Raw genomic sequence first — 15,414 nt, 5'->3', positions numbered from 1 at the left:
TCAGGAACTAGGGGTTGCAGACAATTTATTTAAGATTTTTCTACTGCCCCTTCCATACAGCTCTGGCTGGTTTACATAGAATGTCATAGGGTAGTTAAAAAGAACATAATTGCTGTATATCATTGCTGTATAATATAAAAAGCTAAGGCCTAGGTGGGCGGAGAGTAGGTGGGGGCCAGTCTGATCTTTGGACCAGTTGGAAGGTGCAAAGTCCCCTGGACTTTGGACCAATAGGGAGGCGACACAGCCCACCCACCCCCAGCCCAACCTGAGGCAATCTGGCAAGCTTACAGCTAGTTAGCCCCTATCTGCTGACAGGGACACAGTAAATGGTCTGGTGGGGGGTGGCCTCCTTTCCCTCTTAGGCTGGGAAGCCCTCACGCCACATCACGGAGGTGGTGTGAGGACTTCCCAGCCCAATTCCCAGTCCAATGGATGCTGTTGCAGAGGTTCTTTTACCTCCTGTTTCATCTGCACAACAATCCTGTGCAGTAGACCTCAAATGTGTAGAGTCACGCAGAATAAACAGCTTTGCTGTTTCTTCCCTCCAACAATGAGGCCAGCCAGAGCAGTATTTTAAGTGAGAAGGGTCTTTCCTGTCATCCAACTGTTAGGCAGAAGGGGAAACCTCCCCCCACAGACTCGCCTGCGTTGCTCTTGGAAGGAAACACCTCCCTCCCCTAAGTTGGGGGCTGTTAGAGGCTCCTTCACAGCAGACCAGAAAGGGGAGGGGAGGGAGAGCACTCATCAGCCTCCTGCCAGCTCCATCAGTGGTCTTAGGCAAAGTGAGGGAAATTGTTGAATGTTACAATTAGGCCTGTGCAGTAGCCCTCAAGTGTTCCAACTTAAGAACAATCTGTATGGGAAGTTTCTTCTCCACAACAACCCTGTCCAATATCCAAAGCAGCCCTTTCTGCCTGGGGAGTTTATTTTTATACTCTGCAGATGAGTTGTGATTCCAGGAGCTCTCCAGGCCCCAGCTGGAGGTTGGCTACCCCTGGGTTGGAAATATTCCTGGAGGTTTGGAGGTGGGACTTGCATCAAAATTATACAATGCCTCAGAATCTGGCCTTCACAGTAGCCATATTTGCCTGCAGAGCTGATCATTATAATCCAGAGATGAGCAGCAATCTAGAGAAGATGGCAGAGGCTCACAGACTGTGTTTGGGGTGGAGTGGTGCGGGTGTGTCCCTTCTGGGCTATGGGCTTTGGCCAGCACTTACCAGCAACTGTGTGTAATTTGGGGCACAGACAGACAGGCAGACAGACCAACCAACATCAGTCCTGTGAGTCTGGAAAATGCAGGAAGATCTAAATAAAGAATATTTACAGCCTGAAGATGTAAATAAGGTAAAGGTAAAGGTATCCCCTGTGCAAGCACCGAGTCATGTCTGACCCTTGGGGTGACGCCCTCTAGCGTTTTCATGGCAGACTCAATACGGGGTGGTTTGCCAGTGCCTTCCCCAGTCATTACCGTTTACCCCCCAGCAAGCTGGGTACTCATTTTACCGACCTCGGAAGGATGGAAGGCTGAGTCAACCTTGAGCCGGCTGCTGGGATTGAACTCCCAGCCTCATGGGCAAAGCTTTCAGACGGCTGCCTTACCACTCTGCACCACAAGAGGCTCTTTGAAGATGTAAATAGTGAACAAATAAATGGCTGGAGAGACATGGGAACTGAAGTTACTTTTTTCAAGCTTGGCTTTTTAAATAAAAAAAATTGCCAGGAAGGTCCTCTGAACTCAAAGGTATAAGTGGCCCAGAATTTCAAGTGGAGTTAGCTTTACAGGAAAGACAGTGAGACTTTGGGGGAAACTAGGAGATCCCCTTTTATTAGGCAACAACTTGGCCTTGTGGACAACAATAGGGACTGCAGTTGCCAGCAGTAGGCCTCAGGCTTCAGAAGGGCAGACATCACCAGCCAAGCAACCAAGGGGTGTCTGGGGCCACATACATTCCTTTTGAAGGGATGCATATGAGGGAGAGAGCTTTCCTTTCAGCTTAACTTCCTGTAGATGACCTGTACTTTCAGGGAATTCTCAGATCCCACATGGAGGCTGGAATCCCTAAACCTCAGTGGGATACAATGCTACACAGTCACCCATCCAAAGCAGCCATTTTTGCCTGGGGACTTGATCTTTATAGTCTGGAGATGAGCAGCAATTCCAGTAGATCTCCAGGCCCCACTTGGAGGTTGGCTGTCCCTGGTCTGAACATTTTATCAACCGTAAAAAAAATGGAGGCAGAAGGAGCAGGACAGACACCTGTGTACTGTGGCTACCCCATGTGGATTAGGGCAGGGGGACATTTCGGTGTCTGTGGCCTAATTTACACAAGAAGGGAAATGGCGTTGAACACAGAACTAGGAGGAATTGGTTGCCATGTAATCTCCCCCTAAGAAGAGTCTCCAGTCTGATATTCCCTTCACATATCTGAAGACATGGCTCTGGAAAGCTCATCTGTAACCACTATGCCACAATTCCCAAAGGTCAGTCCTGTTCCACACTCAACAAACATTCCAAACCACAGGTTCTTGATGCCCATATCTCCACACCCATGCCCTCATTTGTCATCATGCCACCGCAACCTTCCACACAACACACACATTCGACCCCATGTCCTTACAGACTGGACAACCCCTCCCCTTCCTCTTTCCATCGCCAAGCTCGAGCACCCATTGTATTCCAGGATACAACGGACTTTGCCCCTAGTAACAAACATAAGAGTACACCACGAAAAGAAAGGGACGGTTCAAAATTATTGTAACAGAAAACAGAACCTTTGTTGTTGTTATGTGCGAAGTCGTGTCCGACCCATCGCGACCCCATGGACAATGATCCTCCAGGCCTTCCTGTCCTCTACCATTCCCCGGAGTCCATTTAAGTTTGCACCTACTGCTTCAGTGACTCCATCCATCCACCTCATTCTCTGTCGTCCCCTTCTTCTTTTGCCCTCGATCGCTCCCAGCATTAGGCTCTTCTCCAGGGAGTCCTTCCTTCTCATGAGGTGGCCAAAATATTTGAGTTTCATCTTCAGGATCTGGCCTTCTAAAGAGCAGTCAGGGCTGATCTCCTCTAGGACTGACTGGTTTGTTCGCCTTGCAGTCCAAGGGACTCGCAAGAGTCTTCTCCAGCACCAGAGTTCAAAAGCCTCAATTCTTTGACGCTCGGCCTTCCTTATGGTCCAACTTTCGCAGCCATACATTGCAACTGGGAAGACCATAGCCTTGACTAAACGCACTTTTGTTGGCAGGGTGATGTCTCTGCTTTTTAGGATGCTGTCTAGATTTGCCATAGCTTTCCTCCCCAGGAGCAAGCGTCTTTTAATTTCTTTGCTGCAGTCCCCATCTGCAGTGATCTTGGAGCCCAGGAAAATAAAATCTGTCACTATCTCCATTTCTTCCCCTTCTATTTGCCAGGAATTGAGAGGGCCGGATGCCATGATCTTTGTTTTCTTGATGTTGAGTTTCAAGCCAACTTTGGCACTCTCCTCCTTCACCCGCATCAACAGGCTCTTTAGTTCCTCTTCACTTTCTGCCATTAGAGTGGTATCATCTGCATATCTGAGGTTGTTGATATTTCTCCCTGCAATCTTGATCCCAATTTGTGACTCCTCTAATCCCGCATTTCTCATGATGTGCTCTGCATACAAGTTAAATAGGCAAGGCGACAGTATACAGCCTTGCCGAACTCCTTTCTCAATTTTGAACCAGTCAGTGATTCCATGTTCAGTTCTCACTGTTGCTTCTTGACCTGCATATAAATTTCTCAAGAGACAAATAAGATGCTCTGGTATTCCCATCTCTTTAAGAACTTGCCACAATTTGTTGTGCTCCACACAATCAAAGGCTTTAGCATAGTCCATGAAGCAGAAGTAGACGTTCTTCTGGTACTCCCTAGCTTTCTCCATGATCCAGCGTATGTTGGCAATTTGATCTCTAGTTCCTCTGCCTCTTCGAAATCCTGCCTGTACTTCTGGAAGTTCTCGGTCCACATATTGCTGGAGCCTAGCTTGTAGGATTTTGAGCATAACTTTGCTAGCATGAGAAATTAGTGCGATGGTGCGGTAGTTTGAACATTCTTTGGCATTGCCCTTCTTTGGGATTGGAATGTAAACTGACCTTTTCCAATCCTGTGGCCATTGTTGAGTTTTCCAAATTTGCTGGCATATTGAGTGTAGCACTTTTACTGCATCGTCCTTTAAGATTTTGAATAGTTCAACTGGAATGCTGTCACTACCACTAGCTTTATTGTTGCTCAGACTTCCTAAGGCCCATTTGACTTCACATTCCAGGATGTCTGGCTCCAGGTCAGTAACTACCCCATTGTGGTCATCAGGGATGTTAAGCTCGCTCTTGTATAGTTCTTCTGTATAATTTTGCCACCTTTGTTTGATCTCTTCTGCTTCTGTGAGGTCCCTACCATTTTGGTCCCTTATCATACCCATCTTTGCATGAAACGTTCTCTTCATATCTCCAATTTTCTTGAAAAGATCTCTGGTCCTCCCCATTCTATTGTTTTCTTCTATTTGTTTGCACTGTTCATTTAAGAAGGCATTCTTATCTCTTCTAGCTTTTCTCTGGAATTCTGCATTCAATTGGGTGTATCTTTCTCTTTCTCCCTTGCCTTTCACTTCCCTTCTCTCCTTAGCTATTTGTAAAGCTTCCTCAGACAGCCATTTTGATTTCTTGCATTTCTTTTTCTTTGGGATGGTTTTAGTTGCTACCTCTTGTACAATGTTGCGAACCTCCGTCCATAGTTCTTCAGGCACTCTGTCTATCAGATCTAATTCCTTAAATCTATTTGTCACCTCCACTGTGTAGTCGTCAGGGATATGATTTAGTTCATACCTGAGTGGCCTAGTGCTTTTCCCTACTTTCTTCAATTTAAGCCTAAATTTTGCAACAAGAAGCTCATGATCTGAACCACAATCAGCTCCTGGTCTTGTTTTTATTGACTGGATAGAACTTTTCCATCTTTGGCTGCAGAGCACATAGTCAATCTGATTTCTGTGTTGACCGTCTGGTGATGTCCATGTGTAGAGTCGTCTCTTGGGTTGCTGGAAAAGAGTGTTTGCTATGACCATTGTATTCTCTTGACAAAATTCTACCAGCCTGTGCCCTGCTTCATTTTGTACTCCAAGGCCAAACTTGCCTGTTATCCCGGTTATCTTTTGGCTTCCTACTTTAGCATTCCAATCCCCCATGATGATAAGCACATCATTTTTGGGCGTTGCTTCTAGAAGGTGTTGTAGGGCTTCATAGAACTGATCAACTTCATCCTCTTCAGCAGCAGTGGTTGGGGCGTAGACCTGGATCACTGTGATGTTGAATGGTTTGCCTTGGATTCGAACTGAGATCATTCTGTCATTTTGGGGATTGTATCCCAAGACTGCTTTTCCTACTCTCTTATTGATTATGAATGCTACTCCATTTCTTCTGCGAGATTCTTGTCCACAGTAGTATACCTGATGGTCATCTGAATTAAATTCACCCATTCCTGTCCATTTTAGTTCACTGATTCCTAAAATGTCGATGTTCAGTCTTCTCATTTCTTGTTTAACCACGTCCAGCTTGCCTTGATTCATGGATCTGACGTTCCAGGTTCCTATGGAATAAAAATCTTTACAGCATCGGACTGTCTTTTCGCCACCAGTTACTTCCACAACTGAGCGTCCTTTCGGCTTTGGCCCAGCCGCTTCATTCATTCTGGCGCTACTCGTACTAGCCGTCTGCTCATCCCCAGTAGCATATTGGACACCTTCCGACCTGAGGGGCTCATCTTCCAGCGTCATATCGTTATGCCTATTGGAACTGTCCATAGAGTTTTCATGGCAAAGATACTGGAGTGGTTTGCCATTGCCTTCTCCAGTGGATCACCTTTTGTCAGAGCTCTCAGCTATGACCTGTCCGTCTTGGGTGGCCCTGCACGGCATAGCTCATAGCTTCACTGAACTACGCAAGCCCCCTTGCCACAACAAGGCAGCGATCCTTGAAGGGGGAAACAGAACCTATCCCGGGCTATATTAAACAATTCCACAATAAATACAAATAAACGTTTCTTATCTCTTCTTATATATTTATGTGTATAAGCACAACCAGAACGGCCTCTAGATTAAACCGTTTTCAATTTTGTTTTCCTCAGTGGTTGTCCTTCTAAAATACAAAAGCATACAATTAATACAGGCTTATCAACCATTTTTACAAAACAGAAGAGAACATATTTAACTGAACATAGTCATTATTCTTGTCTACAATAGTACATACCTCCTATAATTTTTATAAACATACAGTCATTGTTTCTTTAATATATATATAAATCAAAAGCCAGCTTTTTGGCTATTATCGTAAAACTTATAAAAATTATAAAAATTATACTAAAGGGCCAAGTCTTACCTTTAAATTATATTATATATATGTGGCCTTTGGCTCTCAGGTTTGGGGAGGTCTGTTCAAAAGACTCATCCCACTGGGTTGTAGACTGCCTCTGGTAATTATACTCTAGCTGAGAAACTTACTCCATGCCACACCTATACCAATTAAAGCTGCAGTCTCATCTAAAAGTGAAGAGTTCCAAACATATGTAAAAAATATTTTAAGGGCTCTAAATTCTCCCAATTGGCCATGAAGCCTATCAGTTAGGATTTAAATTATAATAAACTTTCTTCCAAGGTACCCCTATAGAGGCTATTGATCTTATACCTAGCTTGAGTTTAAGAAATTACAGCATCATTTTGCAGTCCTTGTGTTTGCAGGTGCTACCTCACAGGAAGCAAGAAAGTTCCAAATTCGTGTTTAAGCCTTTAGGGCTCATAGTTTCCAGTGAGTAAATATAAAAACTTTCACGTTGTCTCAAGATCTTATTGATGTCCATCTTGTGGTGTCCAACAGTTGAGATTTGTTCAAGTCCAAAGAATAGTAAATCTTCTGGTTTGTATCCTTTTTCCATGAAGTGAGTCACCATCGGAGCATCTGTTATCCGGTGTCTAAGTCTGGACTGGTGTTCCTGGATCCGGACCCTAATTGGACGGCTGGTAATACCAATGTACAATTGCGCACATGGACATATAATACAGTATACTAAGTTTTTACTTGAACAGTTAATAAAACGATTGATCCTCACATAGAAGCCATTACCTGTTGCTCTGTATTCCTTGATAGGTAACAAATACTTACAAACCCCACATGTACCACATTTGTGAGGAACCACTACCTCCAAGAGGTGCTTTAAGACCCCAAAGACGCTTGCGTCAACCTAATAGATATCAATCGGATTTTCAGGGGAGCAGGAGAGGATCCCGCAAGAAATAGTCTTTAATTTATCCAATAAGACACTAACTGAAACACAAATCAAAGTTTTAAACAAAGGCCTCTCCTTTGTTCCTGTACCTAAATACAATGCCTTTCGCACCAGAGTAGACCTTTTTAAGCTCACACGTCTACTTAAATTGAAATATTATTTTCCACAGTCTACGGAGATTACACAGCCAGTTAGATTTAGAGCAAAATCAACATTTATACCCTTAATAGAGGTACCTGAAATAAGCACTTTTGAAAAAATGGTACTTAGGGATTTGGAGTTACTGAAATACAAGAGAAGAAATGCCCCTTTTAATCTTACCCAAGAGGAATTTAATACTTTGCAACAGTTACAATCTGATCCAGACATTACTATAAAACCAGCTGATAAAGGAGGAGGTATAGTAGTACTGAACACAGAGGATTATAGAAATGAAGTCCTCAGGCAACTAAATGACAGAAAATATTATAAACCTGTTAATTATAGTTGTATTAATGAGATCATAAGAGTGATCAGGATTGTAATACATGAGGGCTTGGGACTTGGATATATTAATAATAATGAAGCTGCTTTTCTTGAAAACAAGTACCCAAGGATCCCTCACATATATATTTTACCAAAAATACATAAACCTGACCGTCCACCCATAGGCAGACCAATTATTTCACAATGTGGATCCTTCTTGGAACCTTTAGCCAAATTTATAGATTTTCATTTTCAGAAGCTGCTTCCAACTCAAGACACATTGTTAAAAGACACTACCCACTTTATTAACCTCATAGAAAAATTGAGGGTACCAAAAGGAGCAGTATTAATGACTATGGATGTCACATCCTTATATACCAACATTCCATTGGAAGAAGCAAGATTAGTTATACAAAATTTATTAGACAATAGACAATTATGTATCCCATCTACACACTTTTTGCTGGATTTATTGGATTTGATTTTTGAAAATAATTACTTTGAATTTGAAGACAATTTATACTTACAAACTCATGGAGTCTCTATGGGCTCCCCGATGGCCCCGACCATCGCAAACCTCTTTATGATTTACCTTGAAAACCAGTGGTTATACAACGATATTACTAATCCATTTAAGTCTGATATTAATTTTTATACCAGATTCCTGGATGATATTTTTCTTGTTTATTTAAATCCGGACTCCATAGAACAATTCATACAATGGGTTAATAGCCAGCATTCCACAATTAAATTTATAGGTTATCACGACATGGTGGAAGTACCATTTTTAGACACTTTGGTCACAGTGGACAACCACTGAGGAAAACAAAATTGAAAACGGTTTAATCTAGAGGCCGTTCTGGTTGTGCTTATACACATAAATATATAAGAAGAGATAAGAAACGTTTATTTGTATTTATTGTGGAATTGTTTAATATAGCCCGGGATAGGTTCTGTTTCCTAGTAACAAACATAACAAACATAACATCAATTAGAACAATATTTCAACTGGAATGGTAACTTTGACAGAACCATTAGGTAAGTCATATTATTCAGTCATGGAAGGGGGTGTCTGAGGGGAGACCAGCTGATATTGTTGAGTTGGTTGGCCTCAAGAAAATGCCGAGTATTGGAGCTCCCTTTTGTAGGCACTGCGAAACAGTGGGAGTTTGGACAGGGCCCTAATCTCTACAGGAAGCTTGGTCCACCAGGACAGAGAAGGTGCTGCCCCTTGTTGGAGGGGAAAGTGGCAAATGAGGTCCTCTCCTAAACACCTCGCAAGTTACCCCTTGACACCTATGACTGGACTCGCTATCAGACTAAAGGTAAAAGGTAAAGATATCCCTTGTGCAAGCACCGAGTCATGTCTGACCCTTGGGGTGACGCCCTCTAGCGTTTTCATGGCAGACTCAACACGGGGTGGTTTGCCAGTGCCTTCCCCAGTCATTACCGTTTACCCCCCAGCAAGCTGGGTACTCATTTTACCGACCTCGGAAGGATGGAAGGCTGAGTCAACCTTGAGCCGGCTGCTGGGGTTGAACTCACAACCTCATGGGCAGAGCTTTCAGACTGCATGTCTGCTGCCTTACCACTCTGCGCCACAAGAGGCTCTGCTATCACCTATGACTGGACTTACTGTCAAACTACAGAATGTCAAAAGGGGCTATAAGCATGCAGATAGAAAGGAAGAAGACTGTGCAATGGATGTCCTCCAAAAGCAATTGGATACAAAAAATATTATATTGGATGTGGTAATACCAAGAAGCAGTGGATTCATGCTTTCTGTGTTGTCCTCTGTTGGTTTGGAGATGATAACTGATTGTGAATTTTGGCTGAACTAATACAAAAATCCTTAGGATCTATGCTTTGAAACCATGTATTTCCACCATTGCAACAGCTCAAAGCAGTGAATCCATACTTCTAATGCTGAAATATGAGGCAAATAAAATAATATGTGTTAAGTTTTGGGTGAACAACACAAAAATTCTAAGGATCCATGAGGACACAATGGATCAAATCTTAGCACCATGGCAGAGCCACAGAGATGTACGTTTGGGGATTTCTGTAGTGCTAAAAGTGTCCATACCCACAGCCATGATATGTAATTGGGTAATACTTTGGGAGTAATTAGAAGTAAAATTGCATGTATTCATGGGGATCCATGCTTTGGAACCATGTTTTTGCTCTAGGAGTTCATCCATCCAGCTACCTCCCCCATGGCAGCGCCTGTTTTATTTGTAAAAAAGGACGGCACCCTCAGGCTGTGCATGGATTACATGGGCTTAAATGCCGTCTCTACGTCCAACGCCTACCCATTGGCTTTAATCAAGGACTTGCTTAGCCATTTGGGGAAGGCACAGATTTTTACTAAACTGGACTTGAGGGAAGCGTACTACTGGGTGCGAATCAAGGAAGGGCATGAGTATTTGACAGCTTTCAACACCCCCTACGGCAATTTGAGTATACCAGTATGCCATTCAGGTTGGCCAGTGCTCCAGGTGTGTTCATGAATGAGATTAATGAAGTGATGCATGATTTATTGTACAAAAGAGCTCTGGTTTATTTGGATGACATTCCTCTGTACTCAGAAGAGCCCTCTGAGCATGTGCAGTTGGTGCGGAAAGTGTTGCGCAGGTTGCGGGCAAACCACCTCTATGCGAAACTGTCCAAATGCGAGTTCCACAAGGACTGTGTAGGCTTCCTAGGGCATCAAGAGTCTCTTTGAACCTCTGCCCCTCTTTGATGACCATGAGCTTTTTCGCACTGCATTCTCCCCTGCTGTGACACTTAGTTGCAGATGTTCCTCTGAGCTATGCTATTTACAAAGAGAGGCGCCAGTTTCACCAAGGATGCTGGAGCCACAGACAGTCTGGCAGGAAGCCCAGGATGGCACCTGGTGTGAGGGGGGGGAATATTCCTCCCTGGGAACTAGGGACATTTGCATTGATAACTGCTTGCTTTCATTGTATCGATCAGCCTTGACTTCAGATGTTAGAGTGTTCAGAACTACTTCCAATTAAAGTTTTCTATTAATCCAGAAGCCTTGTTGTGAGTCTGTCTGCCTTTGACACCTGGGAAGTGATGGTCCAGCCGAAGCCACCAGTAGACCTACCCCAGCTGCACCTCATGCGCTTTGACAAGGGACTAGACGGTTGAGCACAGTTCCAGCTCTTGCCTCTCAACAAGGGAGAACCTTGCGATGCCTCAGCCAGGACCGCTGGAGCAACTCTGCTGAGTGCCGCCCAGAGAGATTGGGCTCAGCTTGCTGAATCACTTGGCTTGGATGCCAACCCAGAGAGACTGGTTCCAGCCATTTCTGTTCTTGCCGCAGCGCCTTAAGCCACAAGGGCCACTGATTGGTCACAGCATCAGCACCAACGTCCGGCCAATCACAAGCACACCATGGCCACCATGCCAAAATTCAAGCCTTTCCTAGGGGATGATGCTGAGGGAGTCCTATGTTGCCAGATTGGAGTGCTTCTTCAAAGCCAACGACATCATCAATCCTGCAAAGAAACACCGCACACTCCTCAGCATATGTGGAAAGGGAATGTCTGCCCTCGCCCAGGACCTGCTTGCTCCGATCCAACCCAGAAAGCTGGCAGTGACACCTTTTACTGCCAAAGCCAGCTTGAGAGAGAATCTTTCACCGAGTTAGTGGCAGCACTGCAACTGGCTGCTCGCCACTGTACATTTAAGAATGTTGAGCAGATGCTGAGAGATTGTCTTGTGTGTGGCCTGTGAGATGAGAAAACTCAAAGGCACCTGTTCTCGCAGTGGGACTTAGCATTCTAGAAAGCTCTTGATGAGGCACTCATGGTTCAAGGTGGCTGCAGCCAACACCAAGGCTCTTTGTTCACGCATCTGCCGGACTCTGCCCAAGAACAGCCCCAGTCCACACCACCAATCCCAACTGTGAGGCCAACACATGTGAAGAGGAGATTGAAGAGGTTCAACCGTCCTCATTTGAGAGACGTAGGGACTGGAAACAACAGCCAACTGCCTGCGCTAGCTATGGTGGCTTGTACCCAAGGAAGACGTTCCGTTTTGAAGAGGTACAGTAGAAGCTCTGTCGCAAGCGTGGCCACATCGCCAGGGCCTGCCTGTCCAACCCAGTGGGTTTGGAACACCCAAGAGATGACCGGTTCCAGGGCTGCCAAGGACAAGCACCAAAACAACAAAAGAAAACGTCCAACCACACCACGTTCCAGCGCAATGACTGGAGCCTCAGCTCAGACTCAGATCTGAATGATATTTACCAAGAATCATGACCCATCACAATCCAATAAATTGATAGTACACAATGGAAGATCTATGTGACAGTCAAAATAGAAGGTGATTCCTGTCGTATGGAACTGGACTCTTCCTTCTCCATCATTTTGAAGGAGACCCTCTATAAGATCCGTCTCCAGCAAGTTCCACACCTGCGCCCCCTTGGACTGCGATTGACTGACTTCCAGGAGAACCGTGTCTTGGTCATTGGCATTGGCACCTTCTGGGAACAACATGAGTCAATCACCAACGCCTTATGGCTGGTCATCGTTGAGGGCCACCACACCAGCCTGCTGGGTCTTGAGTGGTTCGCCCTGCTCGGCATCATCATCTCTGGCATCCATCGCTTACAGCCCTCACCACTTGAGGCTATCTGCGCTGAGTTCAGGGGTGCATTCAACGGCACACTTGACTGCTACAAGGGCCTTCTGATCTCCTTTGATCTTGACCCCACAGTCAAGTCAATTCGTCTGAAGGCACACCAAGTGCCCTTTGCTCTCAAGCCACACATAGACGAGGAATTGGACCGCCTAATTGGAACCAGTGCCGCATGCCAAATGGGAAACCTCAATCATGACGCTGTTGAAGGCTGATGGGAGCATCTGCATTTGTGCAGATTGCAAATGAACCATCAACAAGGCCCTACAACAACATGCATACCTGGTTCCTATAGTCAGCTACCTGCTGGCATCGCTCACAGGAGACAAAGGTGACCTTGCCCAGGCATGTGAACAACTTCCAGTCAGCAAGACTGCCGCAGATGCACAAACTATTGTGACGCATCGGGGTCAGCACAGCCCCAAGGATCTTCCAAAACTTGATGGAGGTACAGGTCTCCAAGTCAAGAAGGAGATGGTATGAACCCTGGTTCATGCCACCTCCTCCTGCTGCATTCTCCCGGTCTCCTCCATGTCATATAATCATAAATCCCTGTGCTGGTTCCTGGCAGCCTCTGCATACCAAAGCTGCCCTCAGAAAGCTGCATACCAAAGCTGCCCTTTCTTATCTCCCTCTTATCTCCCTCTTTTCTTGTGACCTTGCTAGTCTCACTGGAAACTCAACAAAAGTATCGGTTTAGATCAAGGCTGGGCCATCTGGCTCTGCTGGGAACTTTGTAACTTTGTGCAAATGTACCTTTCCCGCCATCCTGATCCCTCATGCCCCCTCCCATGCTTGGTTCCCCCTATAAGTACCAACCGATGTCTGTTGTATCTTTGTTAATGCCAAGATGTTTGCTCAATGAGTCTTGGCACGTGTTAGCTATTTTTATTTGTTCTGTTTAATAAAGCCTTTCTTTTGGATCCTCGCTGTGCCTGAGATCTTGGAAGCTCCTTTATCACAGACTTTACTCGCTGACATCTGCCTGATTCCTGACAGGAGAAATGTTAACTGGGTGTTCCTGCAGTGGAAATCCTGGAGTTCCTCATGGACATGTCAGGTATCCACCCCCACACTGTCCAAGGTCCAGGCAATCAAGGAAGCTTCCACGCCTTGTTCATGGACTGAGCTAAAGGCTTTCCTCGGCTTCCTAAACTTTTATCATGAGTTCCTGCCGAACAAGGTGTCCATGGCAGAACCACTGCACCATTTGCTGGACAAAAGCAAGCCATGGTCCTGGACCAGGCATCACCAAGCTGGGTTCAAGGCCATCAAACACCTGCTATTGTCAGACAGCGTCTTGGTGCAGTATTCGGAGGCCCTGCCACTGACCTTGGCATGCAATGCCTCACCCTATGGCATCGGAGCCGTCCTGAGTAATCGGTATTCTGATGGCTGGAAAGCACCCATTGCCTTCTATTCCCACACATTATCATCTCCTGAGTATAACTATGCACAGATCAACAAGGAGGCCCTGGCTATTGTGGTTGTCATATACCCGCTGCCACCTCCCGTCTCAGAGGTGTTGCCACAGCAACCAGTGCCTGCTGGCGAGCCAGCTGCTGTAGATCAACCAGCTCTGTCAGAACAGAGCGGTGCTTCTGAATGTGTACCAGGGGAAAATAGCACAAGTCAGCACAAGTCAGCCAGGCTCTTCCCAAGAGGCATCTTTGGGACAGCCACAAATGTACTCAAGTCTGGACAGCTCACCTGAAAGATGCAGAAGGCGCCGAAAGGTGGATTTCACTGAACGCGAAAGGAGCCAAAGCCTGCAGGCACGCTGTGTGAGTAGATGGGATCAATCTGGGTCAGCTCCTAGGGAGGATGAGTGAGTCCTCCCCCAGGTGCAGTCAGTTAGCTAGGTTGCTTCAGATTCAAACTTTATTACAGTCGTTCAGACCGTTATATGAAGTCAATATATAAAAGACCAAAAGAATGTGATCATTTAATATAATACAATTTAAAACAGATCATAAAATAAAACTTAACATTATGCTACTTTAGAGAATCAGATTTTTATGGCGGCGGCACAAAATTTAGCCAGCTGAGTTGTCACCTGGGGCTACTCATCACTTAGCAGCCTCTTTGCTCGATCTACATTATGATGTTCTGGCAACTTTTAAAGGAGTGGTTCAATCAAGTTGCTATGAATGTCTACATAAGCAGGACAGTGGAACAATATATATTCTCTTGTATCAATTTTGCCACTCCCACCCTTTCAAGCTTGATAGTATCTGATATCGGAGCACTCAAAAATGCACCATAAGTGAGGCTAAAGATTTAGCAGAGTATAGTTTCAGGGCTGCTGGTATAAAGAATCTGCCCTTCACACCTGTGACTCCTATCAGCTTCTGACTTCTGGCAAACGGCTTTTGACTATGCACCTGGTAATTGAATTGTCTTTGTTGTCTACTTGTTTATCTGGACTCTGATCTTGGCTTTCCCTTGACTACTCTTAGCCTCGCCCCTAACTCTGCTTGGTTCGATACCTAACGACCCGGACTCGACATCGACCTTGCTCTGGTGTGGACTCCAGCTAGGCTCTGCAGCCCAGGCACCTGATGCCCAGCTGCCACTGGGTGTGGCCAGATAGGGCAGCATAGTGGCCGGGGTGATTTTTTGTTTTGCAGGACATACTTTGCCTTTATGAGCCATAAGCTGCTACTACGGCTCTTCACTCCGAACAAGCATACACCTCCGAACAAGTATAGAACCATGGATTCCTCAATGTGGACTCAGAAGAAAAAAGAAAATCACGAGGCACAATGATATAGTAGTCTTCTCTATGTTTATAGGCAAAAAGGTTATAACATAAAGTCTAAATGGTCAAGCATATGGTCAAACATAAAGAGTCAACCAAAACAGGATCCTAGGTTAAGTGACCCGCTTTCTATTTTATCTTCGTCAGTGGTTGCTCTGCAAAATGAATAGACAAGTAGACAATATATGCATGTAGAATTTCAAAACATAGTTCATAATTTTAAAAACAGCATAACATACCT

At 45.0% G+C, this 15,414-nt stretch overlaps 1 pseudogene; it reads left to right on the top strand.

Moving 5' to 3' along the window:
• Nucleotides 1-12,111: 12,111 nt before the first annotated feature.
• Nucleotides 12,112-14,126, top strand: LOC143831173 (uncharacterized; annotated as a pseudogene).
• The last annotated feature ends 1,288 nt before the right edge of the window (nucleotides 14,127-15,414 follow it).

This window comes from Paroedura picta, chromosome 3 (assembly GCF_049243985.1).
Source record: "Paroedura picta isolate Pp20150507F chromosome 3, Ppicta_v3.0, whole genome shotgun sequence".
In the NCBI taxonomy this organism is placed as follows: domain Eukaryota; kingdom Metazoa; phylum Chordata; class Lepidosauria; order Squamata; family Gekkonidae; genus Paroedura; species Paroedura picta.
Note: the sequence above shows the minus strand (reverse complement) of the source record. Positions and strands in the feature narration are given on the sequence as shown.